Source organism: Orussus abietinus, unplaced genomic scaffold (genome assembly GCF_000612105.2).
Source record: "Orussus abietinus isolate OABI.00-Male unplaced genomic scaffold, Oabi_2.0 scaffold357, whole genome shotgun sequence".
Lineage (NCBI taxonomy): Eukaryota > Metazoa > Arthropoda > Insecta > Hymenoptera > Orussidae > Orussus > Orussus abietinus.
Window position 1 is genome coordinate 1 of NW_019394572.1, and position 18,670 is coordinate 18,670.

Sequence of the window (18,670 nt, forward strand, 5' to 3'; positions counted from 1 at the left end):
TCTCTCAGCGATTTCACGAGTTGTTATTCGCCGGTTTGCATCGATTAATGCCTTTATTGTGTGTTCATCAGCTTTAAGTGGCCTTCCAGGACGTGGGGCATCTTCAATATCAAAATTGCCGGATCGAAATTTTGCAAACCAGTTTTGATCCTGGCGTTCCGTCAATACACCTTCTCCATACACGTCGGATAATTTTTTTCTTGCTTGAACAGCATTTTAACCTTTTCGATAGTAAAAAAGTAAAATATGCCGAAAATGCCGCTTTTCACTTTCCATATTTGAAAGGGTACCAACCAAAAACTACTGCGTAGAATCGATCAAACTTTTTCACAAGCAAGCCTTGCTAGATCAGCTGTCAAAATATATAATGATTATGCGGCTTAAGTGTGAAGTTGGCCGTGAAAAAAAAAAATTAAGTCCTCTGTTGGGAAACAACGAAACTACTTTCCGAACAACCCAATACAATGGTGTTATCTGGGAACGAATCGTGAAGATCTCTCGACAACTTGTTGAATAGCTACATATTGTCCATATTGCCTTCGGTCATCTACTGGCAACGGGCTCGCACGTTGAATAATTCGAGGCTCCGTCGACCATTTGATATTCCGGAAACCCATTACGGGGTTCGTCTTAACGCGGCTCTCGGCGGACATGAAAACTGCATTAAGACGAATGGCCGGGTTCGTTTGATGATCGCCGCTTGAGATAGGTCGGGGCTGCGCATCCGGCGATTTCGGAGCCTCCCCGAGATCACCTGCGAATTTCCTCCCCTTATCACGGAACGCATTGTCATTAATGACTGTCCATCCGGAATTCATTAAACATTAAATTTGAGCAATTTTCATCGTATCCTTTTCAGGAGCTGATGAAAGCTACGCCCTCCTCATGAATGTTTTATCCAGGTAACGATGCTCTTTTATGTCTACAGATAGGAAATTCTGGTGAAGTGAAACCCTCCTCAAATCAGTCGCTTTGAATAAGCCACTTTTTTTAAGGGTATCTTTTTTAACCCTTTTAGTGCCAGAGCCGATATATCGGCCCGTACCTTGTAGCGCTTTACTATTCGCTTTGCGAGAGATCTCTATCTCAAAATAAATTTATAATACGTTATAAATAGTCTAATTTCATTACGAGAGAATTAAAATAACGATACAACAACACCTATAACAACCTATAACCCACCTGTAACAACCTATAACCTATAACAATTACTTGTTTAGGATGAGATAATCCGTCCGGCGCCTCCCATGTGCCTTGGAGTTATTTTTTATGTTTCTTGCGCAATATTACTTATTTTGTTAAAAAGTATATTGGAAATTTAATGTATATACTTTGCAATAAACGGTCTATAAATTTATGATAAAAAGATGACTTTTCCTATGTGCAATTACGTTTTGAAAGAGTGAACTCAATTTTTCTTTTTTTTTTATCACTTATACCTTTGTTATTTATGTAATTTTCAATGAATATAGAAAAATTAGCGTCACTGTTTTATTCTCTATTTTGTCCTTAATGTCGCTAAACATGAATATGTACGCATGCTTTTTAAAATCCAACATCCATTACATAAAAGAAGACTCTAAACAATTTCTCAGTATTTCTTTCTGTGTAAACGGGTAAAAGTGAACGTCGATTTTCATAAAAAATGCCTGCAACAAATGACCGAGCTGCATCCCTTATCCTTCCCCATAGTTGTTGCTACGGTTATCGCAATTGTGGTAATGATAACGATATTCCTGTCTTCGCAAATACATCCGAAATTCGGGGATCCGAATTTTTTTCTGTGCAAACGGGTAAAAGTGGACGTCGATTTTCATAAAAAATATCTGCAACAAATGACCGAGCCGTATCCCTTACCCTTCCCCATGGTTATTCCTACGGTTATCGCAATTGTGGTAATGATAACGATATTCCTGTCTCAGCAAATACTTCCGCATGGTTGTTGCTACGGTTATCGCAATTGTAGTAATGATAACGATATTCCTGTCTCCGAAAATACTTCCGCATGGTTGTTGCTACGGTTATCGCAATTGTGGTAATGATAACGATATTCCTGCCTTCGCAAATACATCCGAAATTCGGGGATCCGAATTTCTTTCTGTGCAAACGGGTAAAAGTGGTCGTCGATTTTCATAAAAAATGCCTGCAACAAATGACCGAGCCGCATCCTATAGTTGTTGCTACGGATATCGCAATTGTGGTAATGATAACGATAATTCCTGTCTCCGCAAATACTTTCGAAATTCGGGGATCCGAATTTCTTTCTGTGCAAACGGGTAAAAGTGGTCGTCGATTTTCATAAAAAATGCCTGCAACAAATGACCGAGCCGCATCCCTTATCCTTCCCCATGGTTATTGCTACGGTTATCGCAATTGTGGTAGTGATAACGATACTCCTGTCTCCGCAAATACATCCGAAATTCGGGGATCCGAATTTTTTTCTGTGCAAACGAGTAAAAGTGGTCGTCGATTTTCGCAAAAAATGCCTGCAACAAATGACCGAGCCGCATCCCTTATCCTTCCCCATGATTATTGCTACGGATATCGTAATTATGGTAATGATAACGATAATCCCTGTCTCAGCAAACACATCCGAAATTCGGGGATCCGAATTTCTTTCTGTGCAAACAGGTAAAAGTGGACGTCGATTTTAATGATAACGATATTCCTGTCTCAGCAAATACATCCGAAATTCGGGGGTCCTCGAGGTTCAGCCGGGAAAGCCGCTCGGCGAGTTATGCGGCACGAAGCATAGAAGTTGACCAAGAGAGGCGGGATGTGCCCGAGTGCGTGCACGCGTGTCCGCGTGTGCGTGCTTTTACACGCGGGGAGGTATTTATAGCCGCGGGTTCGCTCTCGCTCGCTCAGTTTTATTATCGTAATAACATTATGGCGGCCGCGTTTGAAGCTCCGCCGAGCGAGACAAGCCGACGAACACCGTCGGAGTTTGTATCCGAGAACGTACACATGTCACGATATGTAGATGCACTCCTCCGAGTGCGTGTCAGCCCGGCTCCGGGTGGAGGCTGGGAAAAAAATGAGAAAACGAGAGAAATGAGAAAAATGAACGAACCCGAGCGGAGGGGGCCTTAGAGGATCGCATCGCCTGCAGAAACGCGGAAGGATTTCCTCCAAGGGGTCAGACAGTTTAGAGCATGGACGTACTCTGGGTGAAAAATGTACTTTATAGGTGATTAAGAGGTTACACCACTTTGACCCACCCAAACATTACGGTTTTTCAAGAATTTTTTTTTCAGAATTAAAACGTTTTTATCCAAATTAAAGTACGGGAAGGTATTATACTACTATTAAACAAACAAATGCTTTTTTTGTGTTTTTTTTTATTTACAAAAATGGCGGCTTGAAAGCCGATTTACCGGAGCGCTGCGAAAATCGATGATCGGGCGGTGGGCACGATAACTCGGTCCAGGTTTAAGTAAGAACAATAAACGAAAAAGAATTAGTTTCTGTAGCCCAAAAGCTAGGGAAATACGTAGCCGTTTTCAGAAATATGCATTTTTCACAAAATGGCATCGATTCGAAAGGACAGATACGTATTTTGCCCTAAATTTCGTTAATTAGTGTTGCATCAAAAATGCGAATATCAATACATTGAAAAAACCATACGTATTTCGCTGGATAAACATATCGCGAATAAAATTAAAAAAGAATCAAGACGATTGATTGAAAATTGGCGGAGCTAGAATGCCCACCGATTTGTAAAATACAGTTTTAAGAAAAACGCGTTTACACCTATACACCTGCCCACCGCACGATCACCGATTTTCGCAGTGAGCGAGTTTAATAGTATTACAATACCTTACTGTACTTTAATTTCGATAAAAACGTTTTTATTCTTAAAAAAAAATTCTTGAAACACCGTAATTTTTGGGTGCGTCAAAGTGGTGTAACCCCTTAAGGGGGTATTGTCTGGAAACTTCAAATATTAATTTGAAATTCTTAGAACTTCCATAGTTACAAAGGCTGAAGGTGAAGTGAAACACGTCGAGGAACTTGCTTGACGTCGATAAAGAAAATTTTTCTAAATGCCTACGTTACCGACGTTCGTTTTTCTATTGAGAGCTGTATCGAATTATATTGGGTATTGTACCAAATAGCATACTCCTCCTGTCGTTTTCGTACAATAATTATAAAGAAATCGAAGTAAAACTCGATAAATCCTTTGAATTCATGATTTCTGAGGCCCTAATTGACTGCAGAGGGACACCCTGCGCCATATATGATTCCCGTGTCAACTAAACTTTCACTCCGAGACCTCGTATTATCATCGTTTTAGCATAGAAGCGCATACAACACTTTTTTTGCCTGTATCCCGTTCAAATGCAAGTTTATCGATTACCAGAGTGTTCTAATTTGCCCTAAAATTGTCCTGACCCTGTCGATTCTCATATCAGAGCCTTCGATAATTGTATATCGATCGAAATATGAGAGCTCGACGCCATTTTGGATTTGGTTTGGGCTAAGTTAAAAAATTTTGCCCAAAAATCCAAATTTTTAATGCGTCAGGCAATTCTTAGATGATCAGGAGTAATATGTCAAAGTTTCGGACAGTTTGGTTCAATACCCTTAAAAAAAAAGTGTTGCATTCGAATCGACTAATTTGGAGGGGGTTTCACTTCACCTTAATGATCCACGAGAAGAAAATCCCGAAAAAAAGCGGAAATAAACTTGCCGTCACATTGTACTTTCCCCTTAAAATGCTGAAGCAAATCTTTTATCAGCGCCTTCTTCGAGATGGACCGACAGATAGCAGAGAACTCGGAATGCGGAGCATGACTGGCTTCACTTGGAAGCGTTCTTCAACGCACCTGCAGCTGCAATGCCGTTGCGAGCAAGGCGAGCACGAACAAGGCAGATCATACTGGTACATCCCACATGTGCCTTAGAAGGCTTTACGTTGCGAAAAATGGCAGCTCGAAACTGCACGGCCATATCTACTCGCGATTTTTCTGCCTCGTTTAACGATAGTGTCACGAATCGCCAGTGACTCGTTAAGGGGATGTGAAAGTGGCGTTAAGGTGAAGTGAAACCCCCTTCAAATCAGTCAATTCGAATACAACACTTTTTTTTAAGGGTATTACACCAAACTGTCCGTAACTTTGACACATCACTCCTGATCATCTAGGAATTGTCCTGACACATTCAAAATTTGGATTTTTGAAAAACATTTTTTAACTCAGCCCAGACCAGAACCAAAATGGCGTCGAGCTCTCATATTTCGATCAGTATACAATTATCGAAGGCTCTGATACGAGAATCGAAAGGGTCAGGACAATTTTACGACAATTTAGAACACTCTGGTAATCGATAAACTCGCATTTGAACGGGATAAGGGCAAAGAAAGTGTTGTATACGCTTCTATGCTAAAACGATGGGAATACGAGGTCTCGGAGGGAATATTTAATTGACCTGGAAATCACAGATGGCGCGGGGGGTCCCTCTGCAGTCAATTAGGGCCCCAGAAAGCATGAATCCAGAGGATTTCTAGAGTTTTACTTCGATTCCTTGATAATTATTGTACGCAAACGACAGGTAGAGTATGCCATTTGGTACAATACCCAATATAATTCAACCCAGCTGTCAATATAAAAACGAACGTTAGCAACGTAGGCATTTAGAAAAATCTTCTCTATCGACGTCGATCAAGTTCCTCGACGTGTTTCACTTCACCTTAAAGGAGTCTCGTTTATGAAACTTTTCTCCGAGCTGAGTGTACCGAATAGTTTCAAACTTGACAATGTGAATATGGAGGTTATAAGGAAAGTCCTGATTCCCATGAAATTTCAATTTTTTTTAAATTTGTTTATTGAAATTTTTTAATTTTCTTTATAAAAAATGAAATTTCATGAGTGGCAGGACCTTCCTTATAGGCTCCATATACACGTTGCAAAGTTGGGAACAATTCGGTACACCCAGTTTGCAGAAAAGTTTCATGAACGATTGAGTTTTCGGATGCCACTTTCACATCCCCTTAAGATGAAGTGAAACACGTTGAGAAATTTGATCGACGGCGGTAAAAAAGAAGCTTCTAGATATCTACGTTGCCGACGTTGATATTTATATCGACAGCCGTGTCGAATTATATTTGATATTGTACTAAATGGCACACTCAATATATCGTTTCCGTATAATAATTATAAAGAATAGAAGTAATACTCAACGTAATACAATGCAGTTGTTAATGTGAACATAAATATCCAAAACTGTTTAATCCGAATGACGATATTTTCATTATAGTTTTGGATAAATAAAACATTTTGTTTGAAAATTGAAGGTTCATATATGTTACGACCGCGAAGTAGTATAAGGAGATAAAACGCCATGAACTGAAATCGTCCCCACTTTAGGGGTCCAAGATTTTCAGATTGTTTTCGATTTAGGGCTGAGAGCGCCTCCACGATGAAATTTTGCAATTGAAAATTATCGCCTGCAGGCGGATCCGCTAGTCTTTATCGCGTTAAAATCATCACATTCAGTACATCATGCACGGATTATCGTTTCGCTTTGCGTACCTTAATTGGAAAGTTAAAAGCATTTTAGGTTATTTACGTCGGCAGGAAATGTTTGGTCATGTAGGATTGTAGTTCCCTCGTTTCCCGCATGGGGCGCTCGCGTCGTTAGATGAGCGAAAATCTGAGATCCTGGCTGCCAATTCTGGGGTCATTTTCTGTGGAACCGTCAATTGGCGTTATGTCTCATTATCCTACTTCATGGTTACGACCTCACTTAGGGTCACCATATTCACGTTTTAAACCTTCAATCGATTGGATGCACCCAGTTCCAAGAACGATTCTATAAATAAATTGACGCCTGAGAGGCTATTTTCATTTTACCTTAATAATTTCCAAGTCCGCAGAAACATTATACGTTATGAATACGACCTGGAACACGCGCTCCGAGATACCGATCGCTAGTGAGGCGCGCATGCGCATGTGCGAAGCGCATATATGCGCATGAGCGAAGCGCATATATACGCATGGGAGACGCGCATGTGCATGAGCGAAGCGCATATATACGCATGCGCGTGGCGCGCGCACACGCGCATGCGCAATTAACCGCAGGTCGTGCGAACGCGGCCGCGCGGAGGATCAGCCCGGCAGATGCCGGCCAGCCTCGGAGCGGCGCGTTTCATCATCGGACAATCAATTAAGCCGCATCCGCGATTACTACCATTAAGCCCGATACGAGCGGCTTCTTCCGATTCCTCGTAAACTCGGCCGCGGCGTCCTTTGTTTGAAAAGGGGGAGCTGGAGGAAGAAGTCCGAGAGATATCCTTGATGGGTTTCCGTGTCTTTTGATACAACTTCATGGACGTAGGCAGGGTTGGGTAAGTATAATACGTCAAGTAATATACGTGGTTTTATACGCGTATATTACAACGTATAATATGTCCCTAGTTTTCTACGCAGGCACGAAGTATATTACCCCAAACTAAACGTGCAGAGCGCATGCGCAATATCGTCAATAGCCAATGAGAGGCAATCTATTTACCTCGAAGAGAGATTCTCATTGGCTATTAAGGTGAAGTGAAACACGTCGAGGAACTATAGCACTCATACATATTTTCGTTCCTGCGTATACTCGGGATAACGCAATGGAAAGAACCCGTTTAAATATGGTTTAAACCTGGTTTTAACCACTATTTTTTAGGCAACGATTTAGGCGGTAAAACCCAGCAAATATGGTTTAAACCGGTGAAAACCATTGGACTGGGCATTTTATAAAAACACCGGATTTATGCCAAGTATATTAAAATAAATTCTAACCTATCAACGGTGTAGGTGGCATTCATACATATTTTCTATAGCATTCATACATATTTCCGTTCCTGGATATACTCGAGATAAAGCAATGGAAAGAACCCGTTTAAATATGGTTTAAACCGGGTTTTAACCACTGTTTTTTAGGCAACGATTTAGGCGGTAAAACCCAGAAAATATGGTTTAAGGTGAAGTGAAACACGTCGAGGAACTTGATCGACGTCGATAAAGAAGATTTTTCTAAATGCCTACGTTGACGACGTTGGTTTTTATATTGACAGCTGGGTCAAATTATATTGGGTATTGTACCAAATGGCATACTCTATCTGTCGTTTTCGTACAATAATTATCAAGGAATCGAAGTAAAACTCTAGAAATCTTCTGGATTCAAGCTTTCTGAGGCCCTTCTTGACTGCAGAGGGACCCCCTGCGCCATCTGTGATTTCCAGGTCAATTAAATTTTCACTCCGAGACCTCGTATTACCATCGTTTTAGCATAGAAGCGCATACAACACTTTTTTTGCATTTATCCCGTTCAAATGCGAGTTTATCGACTACCAGAGTGTTCTAAATTGTCGTAAAATTGTCCTGACCCTTTCGATTCTCATATCAGAGCCTTCGATAATTGTATATTGAACAAAATATGAGAGCTCGACGCCATTTTGGTTCTGGTGTGGGCGGGTTAAAACATTTTTTTTTTAAATCCAAATTTTCAATGTGTCAGGACAATTCTTAGATGATCACGAGTCATGTATCAAAGTTTCGGACAGTTTGGTCCAATACCCTTAAAAAAAGTTGTATTCAAATCGACTGATTTGAAGGGTGTTTCACTTCACCTTAAACCGGTGAAAACCATTGGGGTGGGCTTTTTATAAAAACACCGGATTTATGCCAAGTATATTAGGGAATGTTGACATAAAATTCCGTCAACTTCCACTTTCAGGGATTACTACGAGTTTTGAATCACCCTGTATATAAACGTGGAGTTATCAGCCCTTCGTACACCGAATCACAGAGACCGTTACTCCTCGTCTCGCCGGGCGGCTGACTTCTAAGTTTAGCGAGTGCTGCTTATTCCCTTGACACTCGGCAAGTACCGCTTTGTCCCGAAAAAGGAGCTTTGATGTCCCGCGGGAGATCCGGCCAGCTGTCGGCCAAAGGGATCAAAGGAACCAACCCTCGTAACTCATCGCTCTGCCGACTTAACATCGCCTTGTTGCGTTCCGAATCTCTTCCCAAGAAGATGTCTTAGAAAGGCCATTTACACCCACTTTCCTTTCCCACTCGAATCCAAATATCCGGTAATTAAGGGGAAGTGAAACCCCTTTCAAATCAGTCGATTCGAATACAGAACTTTTTTTTAAGGGTATTGGACCAAACTATCCGAAACTTTGAGACATCACTCCTGATCATCTAAGAGTTGTCCCGACACATGCAAAATTTGGATTTTTGGAAAAAAATTTGTTAACTTAGCCCAGACAAGAACCAAAATGGCATCGAGTTTTCATATTTCGATTAATCTACAATTATCGAAGGCTCCGATATGAGAAACAAAAGGGTCGAGACAATTTTATGACAATTTAGAACACTCTGGTAATCGATAAACTCGCATTTGAACGGGATAAAGGCAAAAGAAGTGTTTTATGCGTTTCTATGCCAAAAAATTGAAACGAATCGGTACACCCAATTCGGAGAGTACTTCACAATTGACCCCACTGATGCCACTTTCATATCCCCTTAATAGAGTCACCTTCATGGTCGAATGTAGTCATTAATTTTACCTCGGGTTAACAACACGATGAAAGAGTCGAGTGACCGAGCATTCCGTCATAGCGGGTCATCGCGGAGCCTTATCACACGGGTGATTTACGGAATCTGCCGAGGCGGCCCCTTTCATCTTATCGTCCCCAAAGCCCACCTGTTGCGCGCAGTCTTGCTCCCTCATATACTTTTGGAACATGTCCATAAAGCTGGCCTTGCCACTTTAGCACAGAATTCAACAAAATTTCTTCTAAAATTTATTTTTAATTTATTGCTATTTTATTGCGCAGAAAAAAAAATGTATTGCTCTTACAGTTTTTTCGAAAAACTGTGGCGATGCCAGCTTTGTATTAAGCATTGCCACATTGTAAAAACATTAATACAGCAAATGTTGATAATGGACGGATATACCAGAATTTATTGCTAATTAATTGCTCCCAGAAAAAGCAANCTATTTTATTGCGCAGAAACAATGTTGCGCGCAGTCTTGCTCCTTCATGTACTTTTGGAACATGTCCATAAAGCTGGCCTTGCCACTTTAACACAGAATTCAATAAAATTTCTTCTAAAATTTATTTTTAATTTATTGCTATTTTATTGCGCAGAAAAATGTTGTGCGCAGTCTTGCTTCCTCATATACTTTTGGAGCATATCCATAAAGCTGGCCTTGCCACTTTAGCACAGAATTCAATAAAATTTATTGCTAATTTATTGCTATTTTATTGCGCAGAAAAAAAAATGTATTGCTCTTACAGTTTTTTCGAAAAACTGTGGCGATGCCAGCTTTGTATTAAGCATTGCCACATTGTAAAAACATTAATACAGCAAATGTTGATAATGGACGGATATACCAGAATTTATTGCTAATTAATTGCTCCCAGAAAAAGCAAACTTCGATTCTTTTACTCAGCCCTAAAGGGGTGTGTCACCACCCCTAGTGTCGGTAGCAGCAAGATAACAATGAAAACGATGGGAAACGACCGATTTCTTCAAGGCGGATTTTATTGCTAATTAATTGCTCCTAGAAGAACCCAACTTCAAATTTTTTGGACAACCTCTCAGGCGATATTTCGACCTTTAAGGTGAAGTGAAACTGAAAGTTTTCGAAACTAACATGTTATGTAGCATAAAAGTAACATGGACGTTAGATGTTAGTTATTATTTCCCACTCGGTAAGGTAACACGTTATGTAGCATATTATATTAATGTTATAATTTCAGTTACCATAAAATAATGTTCATTTTTCATACATTTAATAAAAAAGATCACGCAATTTTATCAAAAATTATATAATTTCTTATTTTTAATTATTTTTTGGTATTTGATAATAGTTAGATATTAAATGACAGATCAGACTTTCAATGAAATTATGTAATGATAAACTGTCTGTTTTTACTTAAAGACTATGATTTCATTCGACTAGCAAACAATTACTGATAATGTATATGCGAGTACGAATTAAAATCATTTTCATACGAGTAGTAAACAAAGTATGACATATATTAATCTTATGACATTTGACGATGAATTATGACAATGACGATGACGATGATGTAATAAAATAAATGACAGCACCCATGTAGTTCCGTTTTGTTACAAATATGTGCTGCATATACACAGTAATATCAGGACAGGAACATAATGTAAGATGAGTGTAACAAAGTTACGCTACATTTATATAGATATGATAGTAACAAATGTTATGTAACCCGTTAGCTCTATGTTACATAACCATTAAGTTACTGCATTGTAACAAATATCATGTAACTAGTTAGCTCTATGTTATGTAACTGTTAGGTTATTGCATTGTAACAAACGTTATGTTATTTGTTAGTTTTAAGTTGCGTAACTGTTAGGTTATTACATTATAACAAACATTATGTTATTTGTTAGTTTTAAGTTACGTAACTGTTAGGTTTGGTGTTCAGTGGGATGTTACTTATGTACTATATAACATGTTCCGACAACGTAACCTTTACCTAACAATTATATAACAATGATCAGTGGGCATATGATCTAAATCGGCTCTATTTTGGCGCGTTGCACCTTGCATGCAATTGCGAGGGTGAATCTGCGGTTTCGTGATTTCCTTGTCGGGCAGGTGCAACTGCAGGTCGCCACCCTTCTGACCGTTCACCCAGGACGTGGGATATAAATCAGGAATTAATACCTTTACAAATCGTCGGGGCACCGTGTAGTTGGAGCCCTTACGATTCGTCCCGCTTCTCTTTCACGCGGAGTTATGATTCCAACATAGTTACGTCGTTTGCACGTAAGGAAGCCTTAAGGTGGAGTGAAACCCCCTTCGAATCAGTCGATTCGAATACAACACTTTTTTTTAAAGGGTATTAGACCAAACTGTCCGAAACTTTGACACATCACTCCTGATCATCTAAGAATTGTCCTGACACATTCAAAATTTGGATTTTTCAAAAAAATTGTTTAACTCAGCCCAGACCAGAACCAAAATGGCGTCGAGCTCTCATATTTCGATCGATATACAATTATCGAAGGCTCTGATATGAGAATCAAAAGGGTCAGGACAATTTTATAACAATTTAGAACACTCTGGTAGTCGATAAACTCGCATTTGAATGGGATAAAGGCAAAAGAAGTGTTTTATGCGATTCTAAGTTAAAACGATGGGAATACGAGGTCTCGGAGGGAAAATTTAATTGACCTGGAAATCACAGATGGCGCAGGGGGTCCCTCTGCAGTCAATTAGGGCCCCAGAAAGCATGAATCCAGAGGATTTCTGGAGTTTTACTTCGATTTCTTTATAATTACTGTACGAAAACGACAGATGGAGTATGCCATTTGGTACATATACCCAATATAATTCGACCCAGCTGTCAATATAAAAACAATCGTCGTCAACGTAGGTATTTAGAAAAATCTTCTTTATCGACGTCGATCAAGTTCCTCGACGTGTTTCACTTCACCTTAAGGGGATCTGAAAGTGGCATCTGAAGGATCAACCGTTCGTGAAACTTTTCTCCGTACCGAGTTTACTGAATCGTTTCAAACTTTACAACGTAAATATGGAAGCCATATAGAAGGTCCCGCCACCACTGGGATTTCATTTTTTATAAAATATTTAAGAAACCTCTATAAACAAATTTTTAAAAAGCTGAATCATTATGAGTATCAAGACCTTTCTTGTAGCTTGTATATTCTCGTTGTAAAGTTTAGAACGAACCCGTACACCCTGTTCGGAGAAAATTTCCATGAACGAGAGTTCCCTGATGCCACTTTCACATCACCTTAGCACATTCGCAACCGCTGACGTGAATTCACGTCTTTTCAAATTCTATCTCCTGGTTGCCGCTGACGTGAATCACGTCCATAACGATACACGATACAAGTTTGCGGCAACCAGTTTCAGAATTTCATTATTTTCGCTGGTACTCAGTATTTGAAACGAAAAATATTTGCCAGTCGCGAATGTGTTAAGTCGTTTCTTTAACTTTTCTTTTTTATTAACTTAACTTTTCGACGTTTCTACTCCCGGTATACGTCCCGAGTTGCCAAGGAAAAATTATGAAAAAAATTCAAAGAGAAACCGCAGACCCTCCACAGACATTCCAAGACTTGTATGAAAAAACTAATAAATTTCATGAAACACGGTGGTATTCACAATTTTATCAAGATATGGTACACTGAATTTATAACTCACTCGCAGATGTACTCACACACGGAAAAAGACATTGTTATCGTTACCACAGTTGCGATAACCGGAACAGCAATCGCAGGCGAAAGTTAAGGACGGCAGTTCTGCAGAGTTGTGGTTACTCCATTAAAAGTGCAAAATGTACAATTTAATTATATGTTCTTTATGTTTACAATCATAAACGCATGAACTACCCAAAAAAAAATATTCTAATTTTATAATATTTTTGTAAGTATTGTTCAGACATGGTCTACTAATTTTATAAAATATTTGCTACAGATTTATAAAATATATTACCGATTTAGTACATAAGTGTATTAATTTTCCCAATCAATTTCATACGATTATAACATGATATCATCAAATTGTAAGTTTGTTTAGAAATTTGTCATAAATAATGTTAGCCCCGAGACAAGCCAGGATTCTCTTGCAATCCATTTTCCGATCTTTGCAATATTCCATTTCTACGATATTCTAAATTGTTCGAGCTAGGTCCTGAAACACTTCATTTTTTTATTCTAAGCCTCCAAGAAGCGTAAAACATCGAAAACATGCACGGACGACGCCATGTTGGTTTTAGTCCATGATAAATAAATTTTGTATGAAAATTGAAATTTCATGAGTGTCAGGACCTACTTTAGGGCCTCTGTATTCCCGTGGAATAAATTGAATCGAATCGGTACACCCAATTCGGAGAATACTTTCCCCAACAATTGGACCTCTCAGATATATGTGCCCATAATTATGAAAGTGGTCTGTCATATATTTTTTGTTTCGAAATTACATTGAATTAATTTCGTTTGAAATAATATGGCGTGAAATAACTGATAAACTCATTTTTTTTTTAATTTTGACTTAGACCACTTTCATAATTATGGCCACATANATATACTCTTTCGTATCACCTTAAATTGTAGGAAATTTATAAACATTTTTAACGGGGCACATTCGCATGAAAAGGACGAGGAAGCGATCGGGGAGTCTCTCTCTTCCCTTTCGGGAATATCGATCGATGATCGAGATCTCGGTGAGTCGGCCGTGCTCATTAATGGCGATGAGATGAATCGACTTCATCGAACTCATCGGTGCGTATTCACGAGAGGAGGCACTCATTTTTTACGAGGCCCTGTCATTTATCAGCTTTTCAAATTTTGCCTCTCGTAATCGGGAACTTTTACTTCCTCTTCAGGGCCTTCTTCGGCCTCTTTAAGGGGCGCAATTAGAGGCCAATCTCGCGTGATCCTCGTTCTTCTCCTTCTCGGGATATTTTTCTCTCATTGTACCTTCTCTTCAAGGTCTTCAGCCGCCTCCAAGAACGTACCTCACCGCCCACCTAATACAGTTCCGTAACAACGATACAACTGGTAGAAATTTCTTTCAACGTGACGAACATGTTATGTACGAGGGGTGTCTCAAAAGTAAGTTCCACTATTTTTTTTAAACCCATTTGGTTGGCGGGAACGTTTGAAATTTGGAGGGAATATTTATCTGGGTGTAGGGTAAGCCCTGTAAAATCTATGAATGTACAGTAGGCACCCCCACATCGGAAATATGGAATGAAACCTATTGGAGAATTTAGCGCTTTTTTAGTGCTATTTTAGTGCTACAACCCCGATTTTAGTGCTCCACCCCTTATATTGCGAATGTAGCACATAATTAGCACGTAAAGAGCACAAAATGTTAAGACAAAGAAATTTGAATTTTGTAAAGGTGGGGGTGCCAGCTTTACGCACCCTTTACATGTATGTACAGTAGGCACCCCCACATCGGAAATATGGAATGAAACCTATTGGAGAATTCAGTGCTATTTTTAGTGCTATTTTAGTGCTACAACCTCGATTTTAGTGCTCCACCCCTTATACCGAAAATCGGTGGGGGCGCTGAGTGAACGTTCACTCAGCACCCCTACAGTGCATTCTACGTTAAGGGAAAGATTTACGGATAAAACGAGTATACAGCATTTTGGTGCTATTTTAGTGCTCTAGATATATCCAAGAACCGAATCCGAAATACAAACCCTTTCACCTCAAAACTACCCCCGATCGTACAAGCGCCAAGAGAGAAGAGGTAGAAATAATAACATTTTGCATGTTCTCTTCCGGAATTATTTTAGTGCTATTTTAGTGCTCTAGAAATATCCAAGAGCCATATCCGAAACACAACCCCTTTCACCTCAAAACTACCCCCGATCGTACAAGCGCCAAGAGAGAAGAGGTAGAAATAATAACATTTTGCATGTTCTCTTCTCGAATTATTTTAGTGCTATTTTAGTGCTCTAGAAATATCCAAGAGCCGAATCCGAAACACACCCCAAAACTACCCCCGATCGTACAAGCTCCAAGAGAAAAGAGGTAGAAATAATAACATTTTGCATGTTCTCTTCCCGAATTATTTTGGTGCTATTTTAGTGCTCTAGAAATACCCAAGAGCCATATCCGAAACATCACCCCTTTCACCGCAAAACTACCCCCGATCGTACAAGCGCCAAGAGAAAAGAGGTAGAAATAATAACATTTTGCATGTTCTCTTCCCGAATTATTTTGGTGCTATTTTAGTGCTCTAGGAATATCCAAGAGCCATATCCGAAACACAACCCCTTTCACCGCAAAACTACCCCCGATCGTACAAGCGCCAAGAGAGGAGGTAGAAATAATAACATTTTGCATGTTATCTTCCCGAATTATTTTGGTGCTATTTTAGTGCTCTAGAAATATCCAAGAGCGGAATCCGAAACCTTCCTTGTACGTGAATACCTCCTCGGAGGGCGCAATTAGAACCCAATCTCGCGTTGTCCTTCTCCTCCTCGTTCTTCTCCCTCTTTCTCGAGATGTCCTTTCTGCCTCGCCGTTTCTCATTCATTCATCCGGGCGACGACGGGAGATACACGTGTCCTCTGTTGGCCTCCTGGGGCGAACAGGACATAGGCTCAGGACCTTCCATTTATTCCCTCCCCTTCCCCTCGAATTATCGGTCCCCTTTTCTCCCGTTCTGCTCCAAAATAATTCTTTTCACGTTCCGCTTCACCTTTTCAACTAAAAACTAAACTATTAAAAACGTTCCTTTACTCCCTTTCGAAAAATTAAGGATTCTTGTGATAACAAATGTTTACTTCTCGTAAGCAAAACAAGCTGATAAAGCAAAAAATAAGTAGGGTTGATCGAATAAAATTAATACAAATTTCAAGCGATATCCACTTTTCTTGAGCTTAGTTCCACCAAGTATTTATCATTTCTTATCGTAGGATTTTATTTGTATATTATCGTCTTGGAATGAATATTTGATTTAATTCAAAAAGTAAAAGACTTCGGAAGAATTAACAATAATTTCGAACATTAAAATGCCTGATTTCCTGAGTGAATAACCGCTGGACTTTCTCTCAAAACTTTATCTCTTATCGATGAACTCGTTCCGGCATAAACTTGAAATAATATTTATTCGCCATTAATATTTCTACTCGCAATTTCCAACTAATTTCCACGTAATTTCAAGTATTAAAATTCATAATTTTCTGAGCGAATAACCGCTCGCCTTTCTCTCAAAACTTTATCTCTTATCGGTGAACTCGTTCCGGCATAAGCTGGAAAGAATATTTACTTGCTATTAATATTTCTGTTTGCGATTTCCCACTGATTTCCACGCGATTTCAAGCATTAAAATTCATGATTTTCTGAGTGAATTACCCCTTCGGTTTTCTATCAACATTTTATCTCTTATCAGTGAACTCGTTTCGGCATAAGCTTGAAAGAATATTTATTTGCTATCAATATTTTATTATGCCCAGTGTTAAGTTTGAGTTAAATACAACATTGTACCTCAAACTATCTATCGCCCAAAATTATTTTCACAGTTATTTCCACTCGATACAAATTGTAACCATTCAACATACAATTATCGAAGGCTCCAATATGTGAAACGAAAGGGTCAAATCAATTGCACGACAATTTATAACACTCTGGTAATCGAGAAACTCGCATTTGAACGAGATTAAGGTAAAAAAAAGGTGTTTTATGCGCTGCTATGCTAAAACGATGGTTATACGAGGTCTCGGAGTGAAAGTTTAGTAGACGCGGGAATCATAGATGGCACAGGGTGTCCCTCTGCAGTCAATTAGGGCCTCAGAAATCATGAATCCAAAGGATTTATCGAGTTTTACTTCGATTTCTGTATAATTAATGCACGAAAACGACAATTGGAGTATATTTAGTACAATACCCAATATAATTCGACACAGCTGTCAATATAAAAACAAACGTCGGCAACGTGGGTATTCAGTAAAAAATCTTTTTTCCCGACGCCATCAAGTTCCTCGGCGTGTTTCACTTCACCTTAACGATTAAAAATGTAAGCTGATTAATTCCGCCGTAAATCCCGATTTGCGGGGATTTAAGTCCCAAAAGTACTTCGAAATTCACGTTATCGAGGAATTTCGAGCAGAGTCTCGCCGCGCCTGAAAGGATAATGGTATTAAAGCCGGCGGCGACCGTCTTTACGCTCTGCGGGATTTAATTTATTAAAATGACTCTGGTTTATGATCCATAATCCTCCGAGGCCCTTTATAATCCGCCGAGATCCCCTCGAACCTCCCACGCGGTAATTAGAGGCGCTTCGAAAATATCGACGACAGGGGAAACCGACTCCAAAACGTAATTCCACTTTATTTTTACCTTTACCGCTTGTCCCAATTCCTCCGGCCGTCTTCTTTCCCCGGATATATCTAATCTATACGAGGTACGCCATAATCTCTACAAATAGAAAAAAATCTGTAAAACGTACAGATTTTCTCTGTTGAAATAAGGAGAGCTGATTATTTCGGTTAGCGTTATGAAAAAGCTTTTGTTCCTCAAATCCGTAAAAATTATAGATAAATGTCTGTAACGATTACATATAAGAATTTGGAAGGGTTATGGATAAATATCTGTTACCGTTAAGGTGATATGAAAGGATATACATAAAGCTGGCATTGCCACTTTAGCACAATTCAATAAAATTTGTTGCAGAATTTATTGCTAATTTATTGCTATTTTATTGCGCAAAAAAAATGTATTGCTCTTATAGTTTTTCGAAAAACTGTGGCGATGCCAGCTTTATATTAAAGAGCAATACATTTTTTTTTGCACAATAAAATAGCAATAAATTAGCAATAAATTCAGTAACAAATTTTATTGAATTGTACTAAAGTGGCAATGCCAGCTTTATGTACATTATGAAAGGGTCGTTCTATATACATAAAACGTGAATATATTTATAAAACTTTTCCCCAAACTAGGTGCACCAAATCATTTGAACCTTTCATTTAAAAGGTTCATATAAAAAAAAAAAGAATTTCATTTAAAACAAATATGTTGTATTCAACCTATACTAGAACCGAAATGACATTTTTTTGTGAAAAATAAAATTTCACGTGCATCGCGTTGTTCCTTAGGGACTCCATAATCAGTTGCTAAAGATTCAAATTATT